The 11,897-nt window shown below is 47.8% G+C and overlaps 1 long non-coding RNA gene across 1 annotated transcript; it reads right to left on the bottom strand.

The window, feature by feature from the left end:
* Nucleotides 1-842: 842 nt before the first annotated feature.
* LOC132536789 (uncharacterized) lies at nt 843-10,462 on the bottom strand. The gene is made up of 2 exons (XR_009548322.1): nt 10,003-10,462; nt 843-1,067 (listed from the first exon to the last, which is right to left on the bottom strand). It is a non-coding gene; the product is annotated as an uncharacterized LOC132536789 (long non-coding RNA).
* Nucleotides 10,463-11,897: the final 1,435 nt, after the last annotated feature.

The following is an 11,897-nucleotide window of genomic DNA, read 5'->3' on the forward strand; positions in this document are numbered from 1 at the left end:
GTTTGGTCCAAAGCACTAAGTGTCGTGGGTAATTCGTGAATTTTATTAGACCTTTTCTCACTTCTCCTCTCCTCTCCCCTCCCAGCCCAACCCAAATTCGAGGCACTTAGAGAGGTGGTCTCTGCCCCTCTCTGGCCTCACTTCCTGCTTCTTCACCTCATCTGGCCATGCTCATATGACATCACAGCTGTGTTCTGTCTCCCTGCCTGGAGAAGTCCCTTGGTCTCTGAGTCCCACTCTGACCAGCCAGGTGACCTCTCAGAGCCACGAGGTGGCAATTTGTCCCCTTCCTTGCTCCTGGCTTTCTGTCTGAGCCCCTGCCCACCCACCGACAGGTAAGTAGTAAGTGGTGAGAAGAGGAAATGGTTGTCAGCAGGCACCTGTCAGCTGTTTTTTTTTTTTAAGATTTTTAAAAAATGTATTCCTTTTTTGTTGTCCTTGTTGTTTTATTGTTGTAGCTATTATTGTTGTTGTTATTGTTGTTGATCGGACAGAAAGAAATAGAGAGAGAAGGGGAAGACAGAGAGAGGGAGAGAAAGATAGACACCTGCAGACCTGCTTCACCGCCAGCACATCTCCAAAGAGAAAGTGGAGGAAGTGAATCTTAGGTGGGAAAGAGGAGAGGAGGTAGGGGAGAGGGCAGCAGGCAAGTCCAGGCACGCTTCTTCCTGGGATTGTGTGGCTCTGCCTCCCCTCTTCCAAGCCCACCCCCAGAAATCAGATGCCTTTGGACCTCAGTTGGGAAGTGTTAAGAATCAGTAGACTGTCAGGCAGTGCCCTCCCAGCACCCCCCACCCTGGATGGACACCCCCCCCACCACCACCACACAGTTTGACAACAAACACCAGATTATGTTTATGATTGTCCTCATCACCCCTGTCCTCACAGATCCTGGGCCTCTGGAAAATGGTCACAGCCGTGTTTGTCATTTGGCTCTGGCTCACCGTGCTTGCTTACTGAACACAGATGGCAGTGGAGTCTTCCTGTGGGCTCTAACATCACTCTGCTGATTGTCACTGAGGACTGGACCCCCTCTAGGAATCCTGGGCAGATTTGTTCTCCAGAGTCTGAAAAGAAAAGAAAAAGAGAGAGAGAGAGGGAAAGAGAGAGAGAGGGAAAGAGAGAGAGAGAGGGAAAGAGAGAGGGAAAGAGAGAGAGAGAGAGGGAAAGAGAGAGAGAGAGAGAGAGAAAGAGAAAGAAAGGGAAAGAAAGAAAAATAAAAAGTTCTTAAGTATTAGGTGAGCACTGGGCATCCTAGAAGAAAACCAGCCTTGGGTGTAAGGATCCTAGTTCAAGCTCCCGGCTCCCCACCTGCAGGGGAGACGCTTCACAAGCAGTGAAGCAAGTCTGCAGGTGTCTATTTTTCTCTCCCCCTCTCTGTCTTCCCCTCCTCGCTCCATTTCTCTCTGTCCTATCCAATAACAACGACATCAATAACAACAATAATAATAGCTACAACAATAAAAAACAAGGGCAACAAAAGGGAAAATAAATAAATATTAAAAAAATTTAAAATATTTAAAAAGAAGAAGAAGAAGAGAAAAAGAAAGCCAGCCTTGGCCCTGTTAGCTGTCTTACTTCCTCCCAAAGGGACTGGAGAGTGAAGCTGAGGTTTGGGAGCCCAAGAAGGGATGTTGAGGAAGGACCCCAGGAAAGTCACAACAGCAGTGGTTAAACTACCACTGTGGGACCCAAGAGACCAGGAGAGACATAAATGCCCCCTGAGCTTTGTGGGAACTGGGGCTGTGGGAGACAGAGGACAAGCCATTTGAGAGAGGCTGGATTTGGGCGGACATGCAGAGGCACTCCGGCTCCTCTCTGCTTCTTTCTTCCTCAGATATGCTGGGGCCCATTATTAGCCAAAAGCCAGCAGGAAGTCAGAAGGCACTGGGGGGTGGGGTGGGGGGTGGTGACCCACACAGGCCCAGCAGGTGGGAAAAAGGCATGTAAGGGACAGCCAGGGACAATTGTGTGGACTCCACATTCCTTAATACTCCTTCCTTCTTTCTTTCCTTCCTTCCTTCCTCTCTCCTTCCCTTCATTACTCCCTCCCTTGTTCTCTTTCTCCTTCTCCTTAATCGCTGCTGCCAGGGTTATTGCTGAGGCTTGGTGCCAGCACTATGAATCCACTATGAATTCGGCAGCTGTTTTTCTCTTTCTTTCTTTCTTTCTTTCTTTCTTTCTTTCTTTCTTTCTCTCTCTCTCTCTCCCTCTTTCTTTCTTTCTTTCTCTCTTCTTTATTTGATAGGACAGAGAGAACTTGAAAGAGGAGGAGGAGCTAGAGAGGGAGAAAGAAAGATAGACACCAGATCTGCTACCATTGCTCCTGAAGCCTCCATTCTGCAGGGGAAGAGAAGTGTTTCGAAATTGTGTCCTTGTGCATGGTAACCCGTCCTCTTAACCAGGTGGGACACTACCCACCACCACACCCGCCATGTTTCTTGACTCTGTCCACCTCTGAACCACAAAGCCTTCTTTGCAGCCTGCTGGGACCCGATCGTCCCTCGGGAGTCACCCTCCTCCCTGCAATGGTGATCCTAGCCTGAATGGCTACCCTCAATGTTCCCTGCTGCTCAAAGTCTGAACCACTGCTTGAGAGCCCTGTAGCCTGAGCCTCCTGACCCCTGACCCCTGACTCCCAGCCCAGTGCTGGTTCTCCACCCCCACCCTGCTGCATACTCAAGAGCAGAGGTTGGAGGATGTCTAGTCCAGGGGTCATATATAGCCCTCAGAATTATTTAGTTTGGCTCTGCAGGCAGGACTCAAAATTCAATCAACCCAGGAGCTTCTTTTTCATAGCCACACTAAGCATTCATTTTTTAAAATTCTTTTTTTTATATTTATTTATTTATTCCATTTTTTGCCCTTGTTGTTTTATTGTTGTAGTTATTATTGTTGTTGACGTTGTTGGATAGGACAGAGAGAAATGAAGAGAGGAGGGGAAGACAGAGAGGGGGAGAGAAAGACAGACACCTGCAGACCTACTTCACTGCCTGTGAAGCGACTCCCCTGCAGGTGGGGAGCCAGGGGCTCGAAACGGGATCCTTACGCCAGTCCTTGTGCTTTGCGGCCACATGTGCTTAACCCGCTGTGCTACCGCCTGACCCCCTTAAGTTGCTGATTTTATATGCCCTGCAAATAATGTTACAAAGATCCAAATGGTCCCTGGTGTAAAGAGAGGTTCTCCACCCCTGCTCTAGAACATCAAGCTCCTGTCCACTTTGAGGTCTTGTGGGTTCCTCCACCTGTGTTCTCTCCCTCTAGGCCTCAACTCCTTATAAAACTCATTGATCCTAGGGAGTGTGCCACCACCAGTTAGAATGCACATGTTAGGGAATTGGGTGGTAGCACAGCGGGTTAAGCACACATGGCATAAAGCACAAGGACCGGCATAAGGATCCTGGTTCAAGCCCCCAGCTCCCCACCTGCAGGGGAGTCGCTTCACGGGCGGTGAAGCAGGTCTGCAGGTGTCTATCTTTCTCTCCCCCTCTCTGTCTTCCCCTTCTCTCTCCATTTCTATCTGTCCTATCCAACAACAAAGGCATCAACAACAATGACATCAATAACAGCAACAATAATAACTACAACAAGGACAACGAAAGGGAATAAATAAATATTTAAAAAAAGAAGAAGAATGCACATTACCAAGTTCAGGGATGTGGAAGTGGGGTGGTGGTGGCTTCAAGTCCCCTGGTCCCCATTTGTGGGGGGAAACTTAGTGAATAGTGGAGCAGTATGGCAGGTGTCTCTTCCTCTCTCCTTCTCTCTGTCTCTCACCCTCAATAAATTAAAAAAAAAAAAAAACCACTGGAAATGGTGGAGTCCTGCAGGCAGTGGGTCCCAGTGAGAACCCTGGTGGAAAAACTGACAAAGTGACTCTTCAGCAATCAGTTGAAAATATACATCCCTAAGAGTGTCTTCCCTGAGTCCACCAGGCAGGGTTGGGAGGCTGAGGGGACCTTCTTGTCATTTGACTGTCCTTACTGTACTATATGCGTCACAGCTCTAATGAACTAATCAATTGAGCAACTGTGTTCATTGTCTGTCTCTCCAGAGAGACTGGGGTGCCACAAGAGTCTGCTCTGGCTGGCCGGCTCCCCACACTGCCTCTACCACGGGAACCTGGCAAATAGTAGGCACCCCACAAAGACTTGCTGGGCTGGGTGACACAGAGAGCAACTTAAACAGCAGGATGAATGTTTGAGAGGTATGTTAAAAGCACACAAGGGGTAGTCAGGCGGTAACATGGTGGGTTAAACGCAGGTGGCGCAAAGCGCAAGGACTGGTGTAAGGATCCCAGTTTGAGCCCCTGGCTCTCCACCTGCAGGGGAATCGCTTCACAGGCGGGGGTGAGGCAGATCTGCAGGTGTCTATCTTTCTCTCCCCTCTCTGTCTTCCCCTCCTCTCTCCATTTCTCTCTGTCCTATCCAACAATGACGACAACAATAGCTACAACAACAATAAAAAAAAAAAAAAAACAAGGCAAACAAAAGGGAAAATAAATAAATAAATAATTTTAAAAAATTAAGAAAAGAAAAAAAAAGCACACAAGGGTTGGCAGCGGACAGGGGAGTTGCCCACATGGGAGAGAAAAGGCACCCAGGCAGGTAAGCAAGAGGAGAAACCGCTCCCCCCACCCACCCCCAAAGGCTTTTTCCGCTCCCAGTGAATTTGAATTCTATTTTGACAGCCTTGTGGAGTGAGAGAGACAGGAATCCTGTCTCAAGGAGCACACAGGTGGGGCATATAATGAGATACCAGCCCACAGTGGTGTGGGGCTCCGACGGGTGACACCCTCAGAAGCGTGAACCAGAAGCGGATCCGCCCTCACAGGATGGCGCAAGCTTCCCTGCTCATCTCCAGGGTGAGCCAGAGAACCTCAAGCCTTACAGGCTGGGGAGAGGAGCCCTGGCCTAGCACTGTTCCTTGAGGGTTGGCAGGAACAAGTAAAATTGCTCTCAGGTGGGGGCTGGGTGGTCGGACACCTGGTAGAGTGCACATGTTACCAGGCACCAAGCCCTGGGGTCAAGACCTCAGACCCCACCTGCAGAGGGGAAGCTTTATAAGTAGTGGAGCAGTGCTGAAGCTGTTGCCTTCTCTCCCCATGTTTTTTTCCTCTGTCTCTATTTGTAAAAGAAGAAAAAGAAGGAGAAGGAGGAGAAGGAGAAGAAAAATGGGGGGGGGGGGCGCAGGCTTGGCATAATTATGCAAGCACCAAGTCCCAGCAATAACCTTGGTGACGAAAACAGACAAATGGCTCTCAGGTGGAACTAACTTGATCCCAGATCTCAAATGTTTTCTTTCAAAAAATTTGAAATCCACCAGCACGTAATCAAAGATGGTTAGACATCCAAGAAAAGGAGACTTAATAGAACACAGATCTTGAAGACTTGAAAGCGTTAAAAAAATAATAAATAAAAATAGAAAGCTAAACTGTTGCTAAGACTTTATGGAAACTGTATTGGTTATCTTTGGGGGTGGGGTGAGGGGCACAGAAGTGTGGTGGTGGAACCATACCCTGTCATCTTCTGATCTTGTAAACCATTATTAAATCACTAGTAAACAGATTTTAAAAAAGAATTTGAAAGTACTGACCAGAAAATAATTGTGCTCACATTGGTTAGTATAAATAACAATAAGGAGTGAGCCGCTGCTTTTTATGGGCACCCTACAGTTCTATAGGTTTTTTAAAATATTTATTTATTTCTTCCCTTTTGTTGCCCTTGCTGTTTTTTTTATTGTTGTAGTTATTATTGTTGTTATTGACGTCGTCATTGTTGGATAGGACAGAGAGAAATGGAGAGAGGAGGGGAAGACAGAGAAGGGGGGAGAAAGACAGACACCTGCAGACCTGCTTCACTGCTTGTGAAGTGACTTCCCTGCAGGTGGGGAGCCGGGGGCTCAAACCGGGATCGAAACGCAGATCCTTGGGCTTTACGCCACGTGCGCTTAACCTGCTGCACTACCAACCGACTTCCAGTTTTATAGTTCTTAATCTAAGATTTTATATTTCTTCCTTTTGGGAAAAAATACGAGCCACCATACACATAGACCACACGGTGAGCGGGCCCGCTCTCCCACACCCCTGGGCACAGGCCAGGAGTGTGGCCACAACCACCTTCTTCCTGCATTACTTTGAAATGGTTTTTAATTTTTTTTTTTTTTTGTACAATTTGGCTGCAGTATTTGGTGGGAGCATATACTTTGATATGGATCATCTCTACTTCTGTATTTATTTATTTATTACTTGACCTCAACCACAGTCATCTTTTTCTCCTTCCACCACTCTTTGCCTGTAGGAAGTACTATATGTGGTCATGCACTTTGTATTAATATATTAGAAATCTACAAATCTGTTTTGTACTTTTAAAAAATATTTATTTTATTTATTAATTCTCTTTTATTGCCCTTGTTGTTTTTGTTTTGTACGTTTTTATACTGTTGGACACTTATAATCAAAACTTTTACTAGAGTATTGAATAAATCTAGTCTTATTAGAAAAATTAAAAACAAAATTAAAAAAAAGAATTGTGCTCACAATATCTAAAGAGATAAGACGTGCTTATAAAAACAACTCCTAGGGGGAGTTGGGCGGTAGCGCAGGGGGTTAAGCGCACGTGGCGCAAAGCGCAAGGACCGGCAGAAGGATCCCGGTTCAAGCCCCTGGCTCCCCGGAACCTGTAGGGGAGTCGCTTCACAGGCGGTGGAGCAGGTCTGCAGGTGTCTGTCTTTCTCTCCCCCTCTCTGTCTTCCCCTCCTCTCTCCATTTCTCTCTGTCCTATCCAACAATGACATCAATAACAACAATAATAACTACAACAATAAAACCACAAGGGCAACAAGAAGGGAATAAATAAATATTTTTTAAAAAGAAGAGAAAAACAAAAGAGACAAAAGGAAAACACAAAGAGAGCTACAGACAGCACGATCTGAAGAGGAAAGGCAGGGTTAGCACGTGTTTAACATTGCCCCTGAAGGGAAGGCGAGGCAAGGCCTTCAGGACTAATGAATACGAACTTTCTAGAACTAATGAATAAATTCACAGAGGATGCACTGAGCCATTTATTGATTTTTCTTTTTAATCTTTTATTTATTTTAAAATGGCTTATTTCTTTATGATAGGGAGAGAAGGTTATGCTTATAAATCCATTGCTCTAGCCACCTCCTGGCATGCAAAAGAATATTTTAAAAGGGGGGAGTTGGGTGGTAGCGCAGGGGGTTAAGCGCAAGTGGCTCGAATTGCAACGACCCCGGTTCGGGTTCGATCCCCTGGCTCCCCACCTACAGGGCAGTCGCTTCACAGGCGGTGAAGCAGGTCTGCAGGTGTCTGTCTTTCTCTCCCCCTCTCTGTCTTCCCCTCCTCTTTCCATTTCTCTCTGTCCTATCTAACAACGATGACATCATTAACAACAACAATAATAACTATAACAACAATGAAAAAAGAATATTTAAAAAAAATTTACTTTGTTTCTTTTTGAAATTATTCTATGGTGGAGCTTAATGGTTTACAGTGCAGATGTTGACAAATGGGTGCCATTTCTCATCTATCTCCCCATGATAGTTGTCTGCAAAACACTCTCACCCCAAGCCTAGGCCTTTTTATGTCATCATGATTTATTTTATTTATCATTTTTATCAATATTCTTATTAGTGAGTTAATAATGATTTATAAGATTATGAGTTAACAGGGGTACAATTCCACACTGTTTCCACCATCAGAGTTCTGTGTCCCCATTCTCTCCATTGGAAACTGCAGTCGTTCTCCCAAGGTCATAGATGAGTTGACTATTTTTTCTTTTATGTTTTAAAACAGCTTTAAAATTTTCTTAATTTATTATTATCTTTATTTATTGGATAGAGACAGCCAGAAATCAAGAAGGAGGGGGGTGATAGAGAGGGAGAGAGACAGAGAGATACCTGCAGCCCTGCTTCACCACTCGTCAAACTTTCCCCCTGCAGATGGGGACCAGGGGCTCGAACCGGGGTCCTTGCACATGCACTCAACCAGGTGTGCCACCACCCAGCCCTGACTATTTTTTTCTATGGTCCGTCTTTCTCTTCCTTTCTAAGTCACACCTACATTTATGGCTATTTCCAAATGTCCTTCCTTTTTTCCTCTTCTCTCTCTGGGTCTTGGTGAAATTAAAGTTCAGGGTCCTCTGGTCAGCTTGATTTATTTTTAAGAATGATGGAGAGAGAGAGAGAGAGATTAGAACACCACTCAGCTCTGGCCCAAGGTGGTACTGTGAATTGAACTTGGGACCTCTGGGGCCTCAGGCGTGCAAATCCTGTGTTCTACCGGGCTGAACTCTTACCCCAGCCTTCATTGAACCATATGAGGGTTTACTGATATGAGTCCATGTTTCAGACAACGAAGAACTCAAAATAGCTCACTCTCCATCAAAGGCTCCTGTGTTGTGGAATATCAAATTCAATGTCACAAAGAATGAAAGGAAATGTCACCTGTCATTGCCCCCTGCTTTCTTAGGAAGTGTTTTGACATCCCTGAGGTGACCACAGTCATGGTGTCCTGTCTCCTCCAGTCCCAGGTTAGGAGCAGAGTGTCACATTCCCAGGGAGCCCCCAGAGGTGGGAAGGTAAATAACATAGGTGAGTGGAGAAGAAGGTTTCTGTCCCACCCTGATTCTGTCCTGATGATGACATCCTCCCCTTAGCTATGGGGCCCCTTCTCTCTGGTCTCCCTGTTCTAAGGGTGGGTTCTGGTCTGGGCACTTAAAGGGGAGAGAATAAGGCACAGCACTGTGGTGGTAGAACCATAGCCCTGTAATCTTATGATTTTGTAAACCATTATTAAATCACCAGTAAATAAATTTTTAAAAAAGAGTTTGAAAGTACTGACCAGAAAAGAACTGTGCTCACAATGTCTAAAGAGATAAGACTTGCTTACAGGGAGTCCGGCGGTAGCGCAGCAGGTTAAGCTCATGCGGCACAAAGTGCAAGGACCAGCATAAGGATCTCCATTAGAGCTCCCGGCTCCCCACCTGCAAGGGAGTCGCTTCACAGGCAGTGAAGCAGGTCTGCAAGTGTCTGTCTTTCTCTCCCCCCTCTCTGTCTTCCCTTCCTCACTCCATTTCTCTCAGTCCTATATAACAATGATGACATCAATAACAACAACAATAAAAAAGCAAGGGCAACAAAAGGGAAAATAAATATATATAAAGACTTGCTTACAAAAACAACTGCTAGGGACCAGTGACATCGCTTACTTGGAAAATGCATTCCTTTGCCCTGTGCATGACCCAGGTTTGAGACCAGTCCCCACTGCATTGAAGGAAGCTTTGGTGCTGTGGTCTCTTTCACTCTCTCTGCCTCTGTCTTTCTACCTCTCTGTTTCTATCTAAAAACAAACAAATGAACACACACAGAAACGAAGGAGAACTGTAGGAATGGAAATCTGTTAAAAAAAATGATAGAGCTGGGAGTTGGGTGGCAATGTAGCGGGTTAACCGCACGTTGCGCAAAGCACAAGGACTAGCGTAAGGATCCTGGTTCAAGCCCTGGCTCCCCACCTGCAGGGGAGTCGCTTCACAGGCGGTGAAACAGGTCTGTAGGTGTCTGTCTTTCTTTCCCCCTCTCCGTATTCCCTTCCTCTCTCCATTTCTCTCTCTCCTATACAACAACAACGACAACAATAACTATAACAATAAAACAACAAGGGCAACGAAAGGGAATAAATAAATAAAAAATGAATAAATAAATATATAAATGACAGAGCTGATTTGATGGAGACTGACAGACGCTGCCCACTCCCCCTTCCCCAGCCAGATCAGGTCTGGTCCCAACAGGAACCAAGGAGCACTGCAGTCCCTTACTAGCATTGCCTGTGACCTGGATGACAAGGATCTAGAAGCTGCATCCAGAGACAGGAAGGAACTCTTACAGCCTCAGGCTCCCAGCCCTGTGCCCCGGGAGGTGGGGGTGGCAGGAGGTGAGTGGGGGAGTGAACTCTCAGGTAGGTGGGTAGCTTGTTGTGTGACTCACGCTCTCCCCTCCTGGCTGCCAGGTGGCCCAGTCCTGGTCCTCCTCGGTGTGTGACTCGTCCCGGGATCAGGTTCTCGTGGTTGCTCTGTTCTGGAGGGACACCCATTCATCATCTTGCCTCTGGGAATCTCGGCACACCTCTCAGACATGCTCAAACAGAGAGGCTGCCAAACCTGCGCCTGGTCACACAGCAGGTGTGTGGTGCAGCCGGGATGCACACAGTCTCACGCCCCTGGTGGGTGGGAAAGTGGACCCAGCCCTTGTGTATCCAGCACAGGGACCGAGGTGCTGGTTGCTGCCTGGCCTGCCCTGGCCCTCTGGCCTGCCCTGGCCCTCTGGCCTGCGCTGGATTCCCCCATCCCCAGAGCTAGGTCTCTTCAGGCCACTGTGCTGTGAAGGTACTGTCCCAACATTTGTCCTGAAGGAAAGCCGAGGCAGGGTCAGCTGTAGCGATTCCTCCCCGGTCAGGAATGAGGAAAGAGAGGTGTAGGGCGTGGGTGGGAGCCAGCGAGATAGCTCACCTGGGTAGTGCACCTGCTTTGCCAGGCACGGAATCCAGTTTTGAGCCCAGCCTCCACAGCTTTGGTGCCGTGAAGTCAGTCTCCCTCTCTCTCTTTCTCTCTGAAAAAACTGACCCAGAGTGCTGAAGCCCTGATAATGACAATAACAATAATGATAATGATAATGATAATAATAATAATGAAAAAGATGGAGTATCCTGTGGGTCTTCAAGTCTGACTGAAAAATACCTGCCTTCCGATGTGCGACCTTCTTCAAAGATGTTCCAAACAAATATGTAGCTGGTTTGAATAGTTAAAAACACATACACACATACACACACACAGGTGAGATAGCTCATGTGAATAGTGCGCTGCTTTGTCCTGTGTGCAAGGCAGGTCTGAGCCTGGCCCCCAGTACATTGAAGGAAGCTTTGGTGCTGTGATCTCTTCCACTCTCTCCCTCTGCCTCTCTCTCTCTCAAAGAAAGAAAGAAGGAAAGAAAGAAGGGAAGAACTAAAAAATGCAAGTTTGCTTTTGATTTATCAAGTTGAGGGATGTGGGGTAGGGGTGAGGAGGGGAGGGTGCCGTGGAACAAAGCCAGTGATGAGAGTCTTGGGAAAATGGGAGGGGTCCCCTCCCCTGGGTGGATTTGGGTGGGGGGGGCGTGGAGGGTGGCGTGGAGAGAGTTAAAGTACCTCGGGTACTGATGCTGCCCCACCTACCCTTCTAGCTGGCCCTGGAAGGCTGGGCTCCAGGCCTGTGGTGGACCGGGGTGTAGCCTGGAGAGTCAGAGGGCCCAGTGGCTGCTCTCCTTGGCGTTGGGCTCTCACACACCCCGGCAGCGCTGCCCTACATAATTATATAAACTGCACATCACTCAAGATGCTCATCTCGCCGCTGACACATTTCGGGCTGGGAGCCACGGTCCCCACCTCCCCAGGGCTGCTTAGGGGCCGTGGCTGTGACTCACATGCCTCCAGCCTTCCCAGAGGAGATTGCTCCTCACAACACAGAGGCTGGGGCTTGGTGAACTTGGGGTGGGGGCGTGGTGGTGGTAGGGTTGCAGTTTCTCTTCAGAGGACCCTTTGCCCTTACTGGGCCTGGAGGCTCCTCTCGCCTCCAGCTGACTTGGCCTCCAGTTGGCATACACATGCCTGGCATCTGTACCTCTGACTCCTGTACCCCTGGCTCCTATACCCCTGGCTCCTGAACCCCTGGCTCCTGAACCCCTGGCTCCTGAACCCCTGGCTCCTGAACCTCTGGCTCCTGCAGTCCTGGCTCCAATTGTCCTGGATTCTGGACCTCTGGCTTTTGCACTCCTGGCCCCACACTCCTGGCCACTGTCACCCCACACACACAAAGGCCTGCCTACTCTCCTTTCTGCTGCTTAGTGCC

This window comes from Erinaceus europaeus, chromosome 2 (genome assembly GCF_950295315.1).
Source record: "Erinaceus europaeus chromosome 2, mEriEur2.1, whole genome shotgun sequence".
In the NCBI taxonomy this organism is placed as follows: domain Eukaryota; kingdom Metazoa; phylum Chordata; class Mammalia; order Eulipotyphla; family Erinaceidae; genus Erinaceus; species Erinaceus europaeus.